Source organism: Lepus europaeus, chromosome 1 (assembly GCF_033115175.1).
Source record: "Lepus europaeus isolate LE1 chromosome 1, mLepTim1.pri, whole genome shotgun sequence".
NCBI lineage: Eukaryota > Metazoa > Chordata > Mammalia > Lagomorpha > Leporidae > Lepus > Lepus europaeus.
The window spans coordinates 53,115,890-53,130,002 of record NC_084827.1 but is presented as its reverse complement, the minus strand read 5'-3'; the positions used below and the strand labels follow the sequence as shown (position 1 = coordinate 53,130,002).

Sequence of the window (14,113 nt, the reverse complement as noted above, 5' to 3'; positions counted from 1 at the left end):
TAAATGAAGGTGAGAAATCACTGCAAATAGATTTCTACAGAAATGCAAGGCATACTTGACAACATTACTGAATTCATTAGCGGGATGTCACGTGTACCATCCGGGTAAATGCCCTCTATGGAGGGCACTTTTGTTTGGTTGTATTCTGTTGTCAAGTGGTGTTGGGAGTGTTCAGAAATCCACTAATAAGTCTGAAGTTTTATGCTGTATTGTCGTTCTCTTCTTCAAACTTCATAGATAATAATGAGAAATTATCATTTTAATATTTGCTATCGTTAGCCCATTTCTTCTAATTTGAATAGTGAAGAGAGTTTGCCTCTTTCTGAATTATGCTGTATCTGTTTGCATATTATACTTAATTTGGGATTATGTGCTTTACATTGAGCTTTCCATGTGTAATATAAAAATCAGGAAACAATTAAAATATACCTTATCTCTTATGGGATTGTTTGCTTGCTCAGATTTATTGCTGCTAAAATAAATGCATGCCTTTAGTGATTTAAGTCAGATGTGATTTTTGAGTTTCATTTTATTTGCATTTTTTAGCCAAATTGAGTGATTTGGTACCTCCTTTCCCCTTTCCTTTGGGAATGTTTTAAAACAGGATTTTTCTTTTTCCTTAGAGACTTGAATGCTTTCTTCTTGCTGAAAGTGAAATATATATTAGATGAAATTATCCAATTGATACTTGAGCCGTATTTTTTTAAAAAAACATTTCAGCACAGTTTGAATTCTACAAAAGAAAAGTTGAGAGGTAGTAATACTAAGAATTCTCATATGCCCCTCACCCACATTTCCCCTATTAGCATCTCATATTAGCATCTTTGAGGCTATGAATAAAAGGTAGTAAATTTGTTTTCACTGCTTCTTTTCACATCACATCCTCCCTCTTTTTTTTTTTTTTTTATTATATTTATTTGAAAGAGTTACAGAGAGAGGCAGAGACAGAGAAGTCTTTCATCCACTAGTTCGCTCCCCAGATGGCCTCAATGGCTGGAGCTAAGCTTATCTGAAGCCAGAAGCCAGGAGCTTCATCCAGGTCTCCTACCGTAGGTGCAGGTGCCCAAGGACTTGGGCCATCTTCTGCTGCATTCCCAGGCACATTAGCAGGAAGCTGGATCAGAAGTGGAGCAGCTGGGACTCGAACTGGCGCCCATATGGGTTGCTGGCTTTAACCCACTCTGCCACAGCATGGACCCCTCACATTCCGCCTCTGTAGGCTTTGGCAGGAATAAAGTGATAACGTTAACTAATACAGGATTACAGTGGGATGGCTAGAAATGTAAAATCTTGTCTACCTTTCAGCCTCACTTGCTGTTTTATATGATGTTCATAGAACACACAGTAACCTGAGTGCAACACAATATTGGAAAGGAAGGAGTTCAAAATAAGACAAAGCCTTTGTTTCCTTACAACAAGTACCACCAAAAGGCCCCTTTGAAACAAAAAGCAAGCAGCCCCAGGAGTGGACGCCAATGACAGCATGGATAGTATAGTGATATACGAAAGATTTTTTAAAACAGTTTAATCAGGGCCAGTGCCGCGGCTCAATAGGCTAATCCTCCACCTTGCGGCGAGGCACCCCGGGTTCTAGTCCCTGTCAGGGCACCGGATTCTGTCCCGGTTGCCCCTCTTCCAGGCCAGCTCTCTGCTGTGGCCCGGGAGTGCTGTGGAGGATGGCCCAAGTCCTTGGGCCCTGCATCCGCATGGGAGACCAGGAGAAGCACCTGGCTCCTGTCTTCGGATCAGCGTGGTGCGCCAGCCGCAGCACGCTGGCCACGGCGGCCATTGGGGGGTGAACCAACAGAAAAAAGGAAGACCTTTCTCCCTGTTTCTCTCTCTCACTGTCCACTCTGCCTGTCAAAAAAAAAAAAAAAAAAGTTTAATCAGGGCCTCTACCATCCATCACAGTAGTTTGGTTATTTAGCTACAGCTCTTGATTCCAGCTTCTGGTTAGTGCAAATCCTGAGAAGCAGCGATGGCTCAAGTATTTGGCTTCTTGTCACCCATATGGAAGACCTGGATTGAGTTCCCAGCTCCTAGCTGCAGTCCAGTCTAGCCCCAGCCATTGTGGGCATTTAGGGAGTAAACCAGGGTCTTCCTGTCTCTTTCTCTCTCTTCTGTCTCTCAATCAAATAAATAAAATTTTTGAAAAGTATTCTTGAGTTTAAATAAACAAATAAAATAAAAATCTGATCAGTTTATTTGTTTTGGGATTCTGATTGTATTTGGAGTTTATAATCATTTGCTTAGGATTTCCTGCTTGACATGAGGAGCACAATAAGCCTAATTAGTTGTCAAATATTTTAGTTGAAAATCATAAAGGACATCTTTTAGTTTCTCTGTTAGTGTACATATGCACTCTCTTCTTAAACATTTCATAATTTTGAAGCAGCTGTGGTTTGGACAGAATAACAAAATACTGACTTTTCTCCAAGATGATGTACACACATTGTCACCCATCACACTTTTCTTGCTGTCAAAATTTTCTGAGCTTGCTATGACCTACTTAAAGGTCTTATGACAAGATTAGAAATTCTAGTGAATTTTGTGCTGGAGACTGGATTCTGCATTTGTACTTGTGTTTCCTAGCTTGTTCCTATGGAGATAATGGCCAGCCTTGTCATACAAACCCACTGCTTGCTTTTTTGGTATACATGCATTTTGGTTTGACTCTCTCAGAAGCAATATCATTTGATTTGGTTGATTTGACTTTGTAATATACCGTGTGCGTATCTTTTAGTATTTTGTCAGAAGACATTTTAATGACATGTTCACCTCACTTTAATTCCAGTTGTCAGCATTTCCCTTATAAATCTGTATTTTCCAGGGGTTAATCTAATAGTTTTAAGAATGTTCTGGAGTGAAGCAAGCAATCATCCTGCAGCAATGAGATTAATATGAAGAGGGCTGAAGTGATGAAATACACATCGCGAATTCTCTTTGAAAAGAAATCAGTGTGTGAATTAATAAGCTCAAGAGAGAGGAAAAGGGAGATTGTGGTAGAGAGTGAGAAAGAGGCTCCAGCTGGATTAAAGGTGGGACTGAGCCGGGTATTGTGGCCTAGTGTTAAGCTGCTGGTTGGAATGCTTGCCACCCATATCTGGTGTCTGGTTCAAGTCTGGCTCATCTGCTTCCAATCTAGCTTCCTGCTCACGTGTAGCCTGGCAGGCAGCAGGTGATGGCTTTAGTGCCTGGGTCCCTGCCGCCCACATGAAAGACCCAGATGGAGCTGCAGATTCCTTACCTTAGCCTGGCCCAACCCTGGCTAATGTCTGTACCAGCAGATGGAAGATTGCTTTTTCTCTCTTTGTTGCTCTGCCTCTCAAATAAATAAGTAAAATTAAAAAAAAAAAAAGAGTAGGATGCAGTGTAATGAAAAATTACAAAAGCTAGGCTTGGTTTTCTTTTTGAGATGTTTGTAGGAAGATGGGATCATCTTTAACACTGCAAAACTCAAGAGAAAGGATAGAGAAGAAGGAGGGGGAGGAAGGAGGGCAGAAAGAACTGTGTAGAGTAGGGGAGTGGGGTTAAGATTTCCTGAGTCAACGAATAAACCCCATAGCATCTCCATAAATAGGTGAGAGAAGGGCGCTTCGCTTCTACAAAGCCCAGCAGACAGGAAAGAGTTGAACAATTGCAGGAAGCATGTCTCGCTGGGTCGGCAGTGAATTAGAGTGCAGGCCACCCTTGTGGGCTGGAGACCTGAGCCAGCCCCTCTTCTAGCAGTGTCATCCCTTCCTGCTCTTTTCTTGTTTGCTGGTGTCTCTGATTCTTTGGCCTGCCTGTTAGTAAGTAACGGCCATGGTTTTATAGTGCTCCTACATAATGTTTCTGTTGTTTTCTGGTTTGATGACACAGTGAATGGGACAGGTGGGCATAGGTTTACCATGATGAACTGCAAGTTACAAGAGACTATAAGTGACTTTTGCCTTTCAAACTCTGCCCCTTGTCCTGCATTTCATCCTTTCTCATGTGTTTCCCATAGATTATGGGCAGTTACAAGTAGCAATCCACCTCAACCTGGGAATCCAAGGTGCTGACTTGCTGGAGCAATCGTTTGAACCAGGACATCTTCAGGGTATTCTGAAGATTTCTCTGTCACTCTGTGAAAGCTTCTTTTCATAGCAGGTTCTATCTACAAGGCCCTGGACTTTTGTGTGTCCTAAAGCACAAAGTCCCCTAAGTTGAAACTCTTTCTTGTCAGTTCTGGCTGAGGTTTGAGGGAATAGTCTGTTGAGACTTTGCTTGTTGCCTGACTGGAGAGGGTGTAATATCTGTGGGGCCATTGCCCCCATGCTGCAGAGAGTGCATATATTGGTTTTAGAGGCTGAAAAGCCTGCTGCACCAACAGTGTGGTTCACCACAGCCGCCTTGTTCTCATCTCACCAATTTTGTGCTTTCACTGTGATTTAGAAACTTGGAAAATGCCAGCCCATTTTTTAGCTGCATTTACTGAGGCAGTGTTAACACTGCTGAGTGTGTGCTATACAGTTGGCTTTGTGTAATTCTATGTGTGGTTCAGATTTCAGACTCCTGTCTTTCGTGACAAAATGGGTACAATGGAGACTATTGTGTGAAATAAGCCAGTCTCCAAAAGACAAGTAGTATATGTTTTCCCTGCTTTGTGGTAACTGAATATACAGAGTACAAAAAAAGAAAAAAGTAACATATATGAGTGAAATTGACATTGTGAGATTTCATTATTGTTTATAGCCCTTCTCTACTCTTGAGGAACACTGGTTTTGCTAGTTGCACTACTTGACATACTTGTTGAATTCTTTATTTGGTGGAGGGTTAAACTTGTGATTATAAAGTAAATTCAAAGTATGTCAGTGTAAAAATTAAAATAAAAATAAGAGTGGAAGGAGGAGGGAGTGTTGGGTGGGAAGTATCATGCTTTTTTTTTTTTTTTTTTTTTGAAACAAACTAGTTTATTCTTTCAAGGAAATGAAACAGCAGGGGCTGAACTAGGAAAGAGGCAGCCCTGGCCACATTCTGTGCCCTAAGCAGGGGTCTGAGATGAGGCCAGGCCAGACCAGTGCCACTGGTGCCAGTGCCACTGGGGAGGAGACAGGCAGGCCCCAGAATAGGACTTTGTTCTGATACACCCGCAGCTGCACCTGCCCAGTGTGTGGCCCTTCTGCCCCGACCTGAACAGTCTGGGAAGGGGCTGGCAGCACCTGAGGGTGACTCTCACATTTGCACCCCTGCACCCCCAACTCCTGTAAACACCAGAGCAGCTCACGGTCCCCAGGTCCTCAGGACAGTATGAGGATCCGAGACTTATGACTGGGTTTCAGGCGGCCCAGAAGCTGCCAGGCTTTCTCCTGCATGAACAAGTAGTCCCTAGTGCTCCCACAGGCCACCGTCTTCCAGGCACTGTTCACGGGAGCGGGGGCCACAAAGTGGCCTCAGGGCTTTGGGGCCGGCCCCGCCTTCTCGGGCTTGGCCTGGGGGAAGCCTTGGTATAGCAGGCTGTTGTCCTCTTTGACTCCAGACAGGACGTGGCTGGCGGAGCCAGAGGGGATGCTGAGCGGCACAGCCAGACCCTTGGGCTTTGTGGGCATCACCAGCTTCACGTCCTCGTCCACAATGTCAAGAGCCAGACTCGCGCACTTTCTTGATGGGGCTCTGCTGCAGCCCAGGCTTCCTCTTCTGCTTCTCAGGCCTCACGTCATCCTCAGCAACGAGCTGGATGCCGGCCTCGGAGCACAGCACCTCCTTCAGGTCCTTCTCCAGCTGCGGGGCCTGAGGCAAGGGCTTCAGGGGTCCGTGCTTCTCCAGGGCGTCCTTGAACGGGGTGGGCGTGCAGGGAGTGTTGTCCAAGGAGTACTTCTGATCTGTGGTCACCAATGCGGCGTGCCTATGGCGCAGCGGCGTCTTATCCTGGCGCAGGGGCGTGGTCACCACCACCTTTTGGCTGCACACGGGGGTGGACGTCAGTGAGGGGCTCTCGAGCTCCAGGGTATCCTGTTTGTTCCAGAAATTAAGAAACTAGGAGGCCGAGAAATGCAGCGTTTAGACAGGCGTGGTCTCGGGTGTGAGGCTGTTGCAGTCCAGGAAGGACAGACTGGCACTGCTCTCCGTGATGGGGGAACAGGGCCACTCGCCACTATTTCAGCCACTTGAGCACCGAGGGCGGAGTGCCAGCGCCGGAGCCCCTGATGTCTGTGCTGGGGAGATGGGGGTCAGCTCGCTGCCGCGGCTCAGGTCCGAGATGGTGTGGCCGTCCAGGAGATACTCAGTCACCTGGGGCACCAGACCTGCTGGCTGGGCGGGTGTCAGTGCCCGCTACTGGGGTGGTGCCTGAGGCTGCACTCGGCTACTGTTGCCGTTGCCCTCTGTGGATTGCTCCTCCGGGAGGTCACATTTCCTCAGATGGCACCGAGCATCAGGTCCGACTCGATCAGGTCCAGGGCCTCCAAGAAGCTGGAGCCCATGGCAGAGATGAGGAGGTTGGCAGCCTCTACCACCCACTTGTAGGGCAGGCTCGTCTCCAGTGGGGAGCCCTCCTGGTCCTGGCACTTGGAGAATTACTGCAAGGGCTCTGGAGTGCGCACACTGTCCGGCTGCACAGGGATGAGCCCCAGCACAGCCGCCTGCTCCTCGCTGCCTTCCTCCGCCTTCATGGCAGGGGGCGCCGGGGGACCAGCCGGCCACAAGACCGCCCTGGCCTTCTGCAGCCTGGGCACCCTGGTGGCTGTCCTTGTCCTCGAGCTCCAGCAGCAAACGCACAGGTCTGCAGTCTTTGGACTCACTCAGGAAGCCTCGGGTCCACTTTCCTTTTGGTGGTGGAGTTCTAGTGATTCTAAACAGCATTGCCCATCCCCCCGGGCGGCATTTGGCGATCTCACCCAGCGGCTGCCCAGCACCTTGTGGGCCTCGAAGATGATGCGGTCTTCCTCTTCAGTCCAGCAGGACTTCTTCACCTCAGCATTGAGGTGGTTGTGCCAGCGCTCACGGCACTGCTTCCCCAGCCAGTGCTTGGGGTGCTTGGGGATCCATGCCCACTGCTTCATGCTATACTTTTTGACAAGATCGATAACCTTCTGGTCCTCCTCTTTGATCCAGGGCCCCTTGACAAGATCAGGGTTCAAAACTCTCAGCCACCGGTACTGGCATTTCTGGTCAGTGTGGTTAGGAAAGTGGCTGGCCAGGAACTTGTGGTCTTGCTGTCTGAACTGCCTCGCCAGGGCCCTCAGCTGCTTATCCTCCTCGTGAGTCCATTTGACCTTGCACTTGTTGTCCCTCTGCTCCAGCATGTCTGAATCCGTGTCCTGGCATTGCACCTCATCCAGATCCTGTCCGTTCGTCCACCGAGATCCTCCTCCCGCTTCCCCGGCCCCAGCTGGCTGAGACCAGAATGGGGGCCAGGCCGGGGTCAGGACAGGGGCTGCTTCAGCCACTCTAGGCCCCCAGGCCACAGTCAGCAGCATGCAGTATCATGCTCTTAAAACTGTTAATATGAAATTTGTTCCCTTTATATAAATTTTGAAAATTAAAAAAAAAAAAGACTTCCAGCTTAACTGTTCAAATCCAACATGAAATCCCTTCCCAGCCTTCTAGATATGTGTTCTCCTTAGAAAACAGGTTTCTGTAAAGCCTGCTGTTACATGCCCAAATGCTTGTTTACTCTTCAAAGGACATCTTATTTGCTTTCTGCAAAACCATGATCCTGGCCCTCTATACTGGTCAACATGTATCTGAAGCTAGCATTTGAATTAGAGATGTGATATGCTAGTACCAGAGTCCTTAAACTACTAGTCTCCTTGGCAGATGTAATGGTTTACTTACTTAACTGTTTTGCTTATGTTAGGAAAGCAAATTTTTCAAGTCCTTCTGAATCAGAAAGTTACATTTGCATTTAAATCCTTTTTGAAATATTACAACTAATTTTCATAAATGTTTAGAAAAACAGTCCTCATACTGTTTCATATCAGTCATATTTCTCACAAATAATTTCTTTCTGTGATACATCCGTAGTTGACTCTCACACTTCCAAGGATTGTGTGGGAATCAGATCAGTTCATTTTAGAATCTCCTTCTGTCAACAAAAGCAAACCACTGAGTGAGTGCAATTACCATCTCCATTAACACAGCTGTCTGTTGGAACTAATGAATTTCCTTGTAGGTTCAGGAGTGACGGCGGGCTGACATTTTAAATTATCCAACCAAAGTGACAAGTTCTGTCATTCAGATTATCAGAGGAATTCAGTGGTTAATAATAGTACTCATCTAATACGAATTTGAGTTTGCAAAAGATTTTGCAAACACAGTTGTTGGTGCTAGGCTGAACATGAACACTGCCTTAATAGGGGTTATTTTCCCTCTATACTTTCATCCTTTGAGGCTGCTTAAGGTTTTCATTTTTATAAAACAGCTTCATAGGCAAGAAATGATTCCATGCTACATAATATGAGAAGTTAAAGTGCTCTTCTTTCTCTGGTTTTTTGCCAGGTGAATTATATGAACTGGATGTGGGACACGGGTAGATGTGTGTCCACACAGCAGTTGTGTTTGAAAGGGTGATGTTCCCTGGGAGCAGCTGTTTAACCTTTCTGTACCTGGGCATTCAAAACAATGGGGCACAGGACCAAGGAAACGAGCAAGCACATCTCAGAACTCGGTGCCAGAAACCCAGTCATGACAGGTTCTTCAAGGGCAGTCGGTGCATGAAGAGAAAAGAGAGAAAACTCAGAAAGCACCTGGCTTGCAACATAATATGGCAGGACCAGCCCTGCTAGGTAGCTGATTTACCCTTCAGGTAATTAACAGGGAAATACTAGCCCCAGCAGTATCATGTTTAAACAGATACAGAGACATCTAAAAAAGAAGAAGAAGATCACAACCACGTGAGCAGGATTGAGCTGCAGTTTGATTTGGTGTGAAATGGATGCCAGCCCAATGGATGAAAGGACACCCAGGGGGACAATTAGAGTGTGTGGGGGAGTCAGTGTGACTGTGCCAGAGAATGGAGCACAGATGTCTTGCTGTGTGGACAATGATCCGAGGTGTTCATTCAGTTGATCTGGATCCTTTAAGAAATCCTTTTTTTCTGGGTTTCAATTTCTCCCACTTGATTTCAGCTATGGGGTGATTTCTTTTAGCTAGATCTGTTTAAAGCATTATCACAAAATAACATTTCATCCAATCACTTGTGCTTGTGATCTTTTTTTTTTTAAATTTTTTTTATTTTTTTATTTTTGACAGGCAGAGTGGACAGTGAGAGAGAGAAAGGTCTTCCTTGGCCGTTGGTTCACCCTCCAATGGCCGCCGCGGTAGGCGCACTGTGGCCAGTGCACCGCGCTGATCCAATGGCAGGAGCCAGGTGCTTCTCCTGGTCTCCCATGGGGTGCAGGGCCCAAAGACTTGGGCCATCCTCCACAGCACTTCCTGGCCACAGCAGAGAGCTGGCCTGGAAGAGGGGCAACCGAGACAGGATTGGTGCCCCGACCGGGACTAGAACCCGGTGTGCCGGCGCTGCAAGGCGGAGGATTAGCCTAGTGAGCCGTGGCGCCAGCCATGACCTTTACTGCTACGACCAAGCATGCAAGATGATGTAGTTCTGTGTTTACAATGGTGGGGTAGCAATTTCCAAGGAAGCATCAGTTGGTCCTTTTTTTAAAAAAAAAAAAGATTTTATTTATTTATAAAGATTTATTTATTTATTTGAAAGGCAGAGTTACAGAAAGGCAGAGAGGGAGAGGTCTTCCATCCTTTGGTTCACTCCCCAAACAGCCGCTGTTGCCTGAGCTGGGCTGATCCAAAGCCAGGAGCCAGGAGCCTCTTCCAGGTCTCACATGCCGGCTCAGGGCCCAAGGACTCGGGCCATCTTCTACTGCTTTTCCAGGCTGTAGCAGAGAGGAGGATCGGAAGTGGAGCAGCTGAGACCCAAATCGGCACCCAAATGGGATGCTGGCACTGCAGGCGGCATATTTACTCACTGTGCCACAGTGCCAGCCCTTATTTATTTATATATTTACTTGAGAGGTAGAGTTACAGACAGAAAGAGGGAGAGACAAAGATAAATGTCTTCCATCCGCTGGTTCCCTCCTCAAATGGCCACAAAGGTTAGAGCTGGGCTGATCTGAAGCCAGGAGCCAGGAGCTTCCTTTGGATCCCCCAGGCATGTGCAGGAGCCCAAGCACTTGAGCCATCCTCTGCTGCTTTCCCAGGCCATAGCAAGGAGCTGCACAGGAAGGGAAGAGGAGCAGCTGGGACATAATGGTGCCGCAGGTGGAGGCTTAGCCTGTTACTCTACAGTACCAGCCTACCGTTCGTCCTATGGATGCAGGGTGTGGCTTCCACTCTCCCAATGAAATGCTTCACTCTTGGAAAAGGAGTACATTTTCATAAAGTTCTAAGAAGATACAGGAACACATGCTGTGACCTATTAGGATCTCAGCCCTCAGTGGATATGGACTTTGACATAGTCCTTTGGGCCTTCTTCAAGTTAATTTAAAAATAGTCAATTCACCAGTTCCTGCGCCTTCTCATCCTCCTGGGATCCGTACTTTATGCTCTGGTGATACTCATCTACTGATGGCTCCCTCTTTCTTTCCCTTCTCTCTGGCAATCCTAGTCCTCATTTAAAACTCAACAGGTGGGGCCAATGCCGTGGTACAGTAGGTTAAAACTGCCTGCGGCTCCGGCATCCCATATGGGTACTGGTTCTAGTCCCAGCTGATCCTCTTCCAATCCAGCTCTCTGCTGTGGCCTGGGAAAGCAGTAGAAGATGGCCCAAGTCCTTGGGTCTCTGCACTCTCATGGGAGACTGGGAAGAGGCACCTGGCTCCTGGCTTCGGATCGGCACAGCTCCAGCCGCTGTGGCCATATGGGGAGTGAACCAATGGAAGGAAGACCTTTCTCTCTGTCTCTCCCTCTCAATGTCTATAACTCTACCTCTCAAATAAATAAATAAAATCTTAAAAAAAAAACTCAACAGGTGTCATCTGTGTCATGGAAGCTTGTCATTCCTCTCCCAGATTTGTCACTACTGCTTCTTCTGTATACTGTTCTGGCCTCATGTTGAGTCCCGTCCTTCTCCAACCATGGAGTTTCATGTCTCTTCTCCTTCTCTAGGCTGCAAGATTGGAGAAAGGTCTATGATTTAGTCACTTTATCTTAGCACCTGTGCCTGGTACTCAGACTAGTGTTTTAGAAATGATCGTTGAGGGGCCAGCATTGTGATGCAACAGGTTAAACCATTGCCAGCAATTCCAGCATCCCATATAAGTGCTGCTTCTAGTCCTAGTAACTCCATTTCTGATCCAGCTCCCTACTAAAGCACCTGGGAAAGCAGCAGAAGATGGCTCAAGCATTTGGGCCCTTGCCAACCTTGTGGGAGACCATGATGGAGTTCTAGGCTGCTGGCTTTGTTCTATCCCAGCCCTGGACATGGCAGCCATTTGCGAAGTGAACCAGCAGATGGAAGATCGATCTCTTTCTCTGTCTCTACTTCTCCTCTCTGTCACCCTATCTTTAAAATTAAATAAATCATTTTTTTAAATGAATGTTGAAGGGAAAGGGAGACAAAGTCCCATTTTTTCCTCTGCCTTCCTGAGCCTTGTACATTTATGGCTCCTTCTGATCAAATATTTGGGGCCCAGCTCAGCTTCTTAGCACACATGTGTTCTGCTTATTTTATTTTATTCCAAAGATTTATTTATTTTATTTGAAAGGGAGAGGCAGAGAGAGAGAGAGAGGTCTTCCTCCACTGGTTAACTCCCCTGATAGCTGCAACAGCCAGAGCTGTGCTGATCTGAAGTCAGGAGCCAGGAACCTCCCCCAGTTCCCCAACACGGGTGCAGGTTCCCAAGGACTTAGACCACCTTCCACTGTTTTCCCCAGCAATAGCAGAGAGCTGGATCGGAAGTAGAGCAGCTAGGACTCGAACCAATGCCCACATGGGATGCCAGCACCATAGGCTGAAGCTTCACCCGCTGTGCCACAACATCAGCCCCATCTGCTTATTTTAAACACATTGACTCTAAAGCTTTGGCCAGAATGACAGAAGCCAAATGAGATGACTGTTTTGATTGTTTGCTTCCCGACTTAATGCAAACGATTCTTCATTTAAGCTCATTGAAGTTAGAATCCATAAAGACATGAGTAAAGGATGGTAGCCTACCTATAACACAAAATTCCTGTTAATGTTTAGAGGTTCAAAACTATAGAATTCTATGAGAATGTCAATTTTCTCCAACATATTTGTGAGGTTGAATTATATTATTATCATTTTCAGTAGTTGTCCCATATTCTAAAGTGCCAGTGAAGAGCAAATGAGTTCATCTAAGCTGATGATGATGACCTTAGCTGGCTGCACTGCTTCTGTGATAGAACTGCTTCCTGAGCAATTTTTCTGTCTCCTTCAAGACCAACCTCCCATCCCCAGCCACTTTGAGTTGCTTTGACCCTGTTTAACTTGACCTTTTGTTGCATTTCTCATATAAGTTCAGTGTTTTGGAATGAAGGTGACAAGGATGGTAATAAGCAAGGGAGCTGAAGTTCTAGAACGTGGATAGGAAATTTTTCTGTAAATGCTGGATAGAATTTTAGACTTTGGAAGGACAAATAGTCTTTGTGGCAACTGCTGTACTCAATTCTGCCATTATAGTGCAAAAGCTGATAATGACAGTACATGAATGAATAAACATAGTTCCATTTCAATGAAACTATTTGACAATATAACTTGACTTTCATTGTAATTTTCGCATGTCACAAATATTACTGTTTTGAGTTTTGCCTAAACATTTACAAACATGAGAAACATTTGTGGTTCAGAGGCACAGGCTTACAAAAACAGGTAGTGGGCTGGAGCTAGTTGAGGGGTATTGTTTGCTGACCTTTGTTCTAGGGGACAGGTACAGAGGTGGCAATGGAGTCCTTATTAAGTACCTTCTCATGTTAGATAATGTGCCATGTGTTTGACAAAGTTCTGATAACTAGTTTGGTAAGGCAGTCTGATGCTTATACAAGCACAGAGGTGGGGCCAGCACTATCGCATAGCAGGTAAAGCCGCCTCCTAAAGAGTTGGCATCCCATATGGGCAGCAGTTCAAGTCCTGGATGCTCCACTTCCAATCCAGCTCTCTGCTAATGTGCCTGGGAAAGCGGTGGAAGATGGCCCAAGTCTTTAGGCCTATACCCACGTCAGAGACCCAGAAGAAGCTTCAGGCTCATGGCTTCAGATTGGTTCAATTCTGGCTATTGTGGCCATTTGGGAAGTAATCTAGTGGATGGAAGACCTCTCTGTCTCTGTCTCTGCCTCTCTGAAACTCTACCTTTCAAATAAATAAATAAATCTTTAATAAAATAAATAATTAAAATAAAGCAAAAAGGTGAGCCCAATGAGAGGGCTTGTGTGGTTTTCATGGGTGTATCAAGAAGTGGCACTTACCTGAGCTTTGGGTTTGGAGGATAGATAAATCCCTGTATAGAAGTAGGCAGGGGAGGGAGCAGGCATTGTGGCACAGCAGGTTAAAACCCTGGCCTGAAGTGCTGGTTTGAATCCTGGCTGCTCCTCTTCCTATCCAGCTCTCTGCTGTGCCTGGGATAGCAGTAGAAAATGGCCCAAGTCCTTGGGCCCCTGCACCTGTTTGGGAGACCCAGAAGAAGCTCCTGGCTCCTGGCTTCAGATCGGCGCAGCTCCGGCTGTTTCACCCATCTGAGGAGTGGAACAACTGTTGCGGCCAACCAGTGGATGGAAGACCTCTCTCTCTGTCTCTATCTCTCTCTGTAACTCTGACGTTCAAATAAATAAAATAAATCTTAAAAAAAATAAGCAGGCAGGGTAGGTTTACTGTGGAAGTAACGTATTCTCTTTTGAATCTGAAATTAACTAGGCAGTGAATGGGGTGAAAAGGTGTCCTACAGAAAGACCACCTAGGCCAACTAAAAGTTAAGAAAGCATCATGAGAAAGAGCAGCTGTAAGATGGTTGATGGAAAATAAAGGACGATTAGGGAGTTGGCCCAAAACAAAGCCACCACCTGTGTTAGGCCACTGGGGATGAGAACTTCATCCTACAGTCATGAGGAGTCACTGAAGGCATTTTTATAGAGACATATGATTGACTCAGTTTGGGGCACATCATTGTTGGCATGGACCCCT

At 46.2% G+C, this 14,113-nt stretch overlaps 1 protein-coding gene and 1 pseudogene across 3 annotated transcripts in view; one reads left to right on the top strand and one right to left on the bottom strand.

Moving 5' to 3' along the window:
- DOCK4 (dedicator of cytokinesis 4) overlaps positions 1 to 14,113 on the top strand; it is a 530,859-nt gene that overhangs the window by 189,297 nt on the left and 327,449 nt on the right. The window lies entirely within an intron of this gene.
- Positions 5,262 to 7,439, bottom strand: LOC133764158 (myb-related protein B-like; annotated as a pseudogene).